The sequence below is a fragment of the Eschrichtius robustus genome, chromosome 4, assembly GCF_028021215.1.
Source record: "Eschrichtius robustus isolate mEscRob2 chromosome 4, mEscRob2.pri, whole genome shotgun sequence".
Classification (NCBI taxonomy): domain Eukaryota; kingdom Metazoa; phylum Chordata; class Mammalia; order Artiodactyla; family Eschrichtiidae; genus Eschrichtius; species Eschrichtius robustus.
Window position 1 is genome coordinate 133,523,023 of NC_090827.1, and position 4,486 is coordinate 133,527,508.

Consider the following 4,486-nt stretch of genomic DNA (forward strand, 5'->3'; position numbering starts at 1 on the left):
TAAAGTGAAGGAGGCAGGGAAAGACAAGGAGTAGATGCTGGAATCTAAAAACATCATGGGCTTTTAGGAATTATGGGTAGGATATTTTATTTTATTTTAATAAATATTAATGTCAAGAATTAGTTGTAGACAAGTCTAAACTGACAAATTAAACCCAATTTTGGAAACTCTAACTCTGGAATATCAAGGTAGGTTGTCTATTCTCCTATAAAATTTAGGGAGTCATGAATGTTTTTGAGGTGGGCAGTTATCTGATGTTTGATGAAAGCAGTTTTTTAAAGAATATTAACTTGGTAGCAGAATGCAAACTAGATTGAGGTCAAAGAAAACTTAAGTTGAGAAGATTATAATAATCCAAGATGGCAACGATGAGTGATGTTAGCAGTGGTGGTAGGAGTGAAAAGGAATTGATACCTTGAGATACATGAGAAAGGAAGACTTGACAGGTCTTCACGTCTGACTTGATGTGGGGAAATAAGAGGGAATCAAAGGTGACTTAGAGGTTTGAAGAGATTATATTTCGGGAAGATTATGTGCTTCATTCAGTATGCTGAGTCTGAGATGCTTATTAGACATCTAAATGGAAGTTCAGCAGTTTTGCAGTTGAAATCGGGGGAACAATCTAGTCTGGAAAGAAAGATTTGGGAGGCATCTACATAAAGATGTTTGTTGATAAAGTTACTCAGTGAGAGTGGAGATTATGTAAAGCAGACGTCTGAGGATATCTTCTTGGGCAATAACCACCACTGAGACAGAGTTGAGGTAGGAGAAATTGAATGAAGAAACAGAGGAGTAGGAGGACAAGAAAGTGGTGTGACAGGGAAGGGGAAATCTCAACGTCTCTTCAAATTGCTGAGTGCTGCAGAGAGTGACACTGAGTCACTGGGGATCTTGAAGTTTCAATAGAGTGAAGATTAAGTTACCGGAGAGCCAAATTTTGAAGTGTTAGTAAGATGGCAAATGGCGTTAAAAAGCAGGTAGGAAATAAAATAGTAGATTAAAGGCACATCACAGTCAAACCAAGGTTTTCTCCAGGACTGAGAAGACCTGTGCATTTTTATTTTTATTTATTTATTTATTTTTCACTCCTAGACTTGCAATTCTTTTTTTTTTTTTAACATCTTTATTGGAGTATAATTGCTTTACAATAGTCTGTTAGTTTCTGCTTTAAAACAAAGTGAATCAGCTATACATATACATATATCCCCATATCCCCTCCCTCTTGCGTCTCCCTCCCACACTCCCTATCCTACCGCTCTAGGGGGACACAAAGCACTGAGCTGATCTCCCTGTGCTATGCGGCTGCTTCCCACTAGCTATCTATTTTACATTTGGCAGTATATATAAGTCCATGCCACTCTCTCACTTTGTTCCAGCTTACCCTTCCCCTCAAGTCCATTCTCTACATCTGTGTCTTTATTCCTGTCCTGCCCCTAGGTTCTTCAGAACCTTTTTTTTTTTTTTTTTTTTAGATTCCATATATGTGTGTTAGCATACGGTATTTGTTTTTCTCTTTCTGACTTACTTCACTCTGTATGACAGACTCTAGGTCCATCCACCTCACTACAAATAACTCAGTTTTGTTTCTTTTTATGGCTAAGTAATATTCCATTGTATATATGTGCCACATCTTCTTTATCCATTCATATGTCGATGGACACTTAAGTTGCTTCCAAGTCCTGGCTATTGTAAATAGAGCTGCAATGAACATTGTGGTATATGACTCTTTTGGAATTATGGTTTTCTCAGGTTATGTGCCCAGTAGTGGGATTGCTGGGTCGTAAGGTAGTTCTATTTTTAGTTTTTTAAGGAACCTCCATACTGTTCTCCATAGTGGCTGTAATCAATTTACATTCCCACCAACAGTGCAAGAGGGTTCCCTTTTCTCCACACCCTCTCCAGCATTTATTGTTTGTAGATTTTTTGATGATGGCCATTCTGACCGGTGTAAGGTGATATCTCATTGTAGTTTTGATTTGCATTTCTCTAATGATTAGTGATGTTGAGCATCCTTTCCTGTGTTTGTGGGCAATCTGTATATCTTCTTTGGAGAAATGTCTATTTAGGTCTTCTGCCCATTTTGGGGTTGGGTTGTTTGTTTTTTTGATATTGAACTGCATGAGCTGCTTGTAAAATTTGGAGATAAATCCTTTGTCAATTGCTTCGTTTGCAAATATTTTCTCCCATTCTGAGGGTTGTCTTTTGGTCTTGTTTATGGTTTCCTTTGCTGTGCAAAAGCTTTTAAGTTTCATTAGGTCCCATTTGTTTATTTGTGTTCTTATTTCCATTTCTCTGGGAGCTGGGTCAAAAAGAATCTTGCTGTGATGTATGTCATAGAGTGTTCTGCCTATGTTTTCCTCTGAGAGTTTTATAGTGTCTGGCCTTACATTTAGGTCTTTAATCCATTTTGAGTTTATTTTTGTGTATGGTCTTAGGGAGTGTTCTAAATTCATACTTTTTACATGTAGCTGTCCAGTTTTCTCAGCACCACTTATTGAAGAGGCCATCTTTTCTCCATTGTATATTCTTGACTCCTTTATCAAAGATAAGGTGACAGTATATGTGTGGGTTTATCTCTGGGCCTTCTATCCTGTTCCATTGATCTATATTTCTGTTTTTGTGCCAGTACCATACTGTCTTGATTACTGTAGCTTTGTAGTATAGTCTGAAGTCAGGGAGTCTGATTCCTCCAGCTCTGTTTTTTTCCCTCAAGACTGCTTTGGCTATTCGGGGTCTTTTGTGTCTTCATACAAATTTTAAGATTTTTTGTTCTAGTTCTGTGAAAAATGCCATTGGTAATTTGATAGGGAGTGCATTGAATCTGTAGATTGCTTTGGGTAGTAGAGTCATTTTCACAATGTTGATTCTTCCAATCCAAGAACATGGTATATCTCTCCATCTGTTGGTATCATCTTTAATTTCTTTCATCAGTGTCTTATAGTTTTCTGCATACAGGTCTTTTGTCTCCTTAGGTACGTTTATTCCTAGGTATTTTATTCTTTTTGTTGCAGTGGTAAATGGGAGTGTTTCCTTAATTCCTCTTTCAGATTTTTCATCATTAGTGTATAGGAATGCAAGAGATTTCTGTGCATTAATTTTGTATCCTGCAACTTTACCAAATTCATTGGTTAGCTCTAGTAGTTTTCTGGTGGCATCTTTAAGATTCTCTGTGTATAGTATCATGTCATCTGCAAACAGTGACAGTTTTACTTCTTCTTTTCCAATTTGGATTCCTTTTATTTCTTTTTCTTCTCTGATTGCCGTGGCTAGGACTTCCAAAACTATGCTGAATAATAGTGGTGAGAGTGGACATCCTTGTCTCGTTCCTGATCTTAGAGGAAATGCTTTCAGTTTTTCACTATTGAGCATGATGTTTGCTGTGGGTTTGTCGTATATGGCCTTTATTATATTGAGGTAGGTTCCCTCTATGCCCACTTTCTGGAGAGTTTTTATCATAAATGGGTGTTGAAATTTTTCAAAAGCTTTTTCTGCATCTATTGAGATGATCATATGGTTTTTCTTCTTCAATTTGTTAATATGATGTATCACATTGATTGATTTGTGTATATTGAAGATTCCTTGCATCCCTGGGATAAATCCCACTTGATCGTGGTGTATGATCCTTTTAATGTGTTGTTGGATTCTGTTTGCTAGTATTTTGTTGAGGATTTTTGCATCTATGTTCATCACTGACACTGGTCTGTAATTTTCTTTTTTTGTAGTATCTTTGTCTGGTTTTGGTATCAGGGTGATGGTGGCCTCATAGAATAAGTTTGGGAGTGTTCCTTCCTCTGCAATTTTTTGGAAGAGTTTGGGAAGGATGGGTGTTAGCTCTTCTCTAAGTGTTTGATAGAATTCACCTGTGAAGCCGTCTGGTCCTGGACTTTTGTTTGTTAGAAGATTTTTAATCACAGTTTCAATTTCATTCCTTGTGATTGGTCTGTTCATATTTTCTATTTCTTCCTGGTTCAGTCTTGGAAGGTTATACCTTTCTAAGAATTTGTCCATTTCTTCCAGGTTGTCCATTTTATTGGCATAGAGTTGCCTGTAGTAATCTCTTAGGATGCTTTGTATTTCTGTGGTGTCTGTTGTAACTTCTCCTTTTTCATTTCTAATTTTATTGATTTGAGTCCTCTCCCTCTTTTTCATGATGAGTCTGGGTAATGGTTTATCAATTTTATTTATCTTCTCAAAGAGCCAGCTTTTAGTTTTATTGATCTTTGCTATTGTTTTCTTTGTTTCTATTTCATTTATTTCTGCTCTGATCTTTATGATTTCTTTCCTTCTGCTAACTTTGGGTTTTGTTTGTTCTTCTTTCTCTAGTTCCTTTAGGTGTAAGGTTAGATTGTTTGTTTGAGATTTTTCTTGTTTCTTGAGGTAGGCTTGTATAGCTATAAACTTCCCTCTTAGAACTGCTTTTGCTGCATCCCATAGATTTTGGTTCATCGTGTTTTCATTGTCATTTGTCTCTAGGTATTTTTTGATT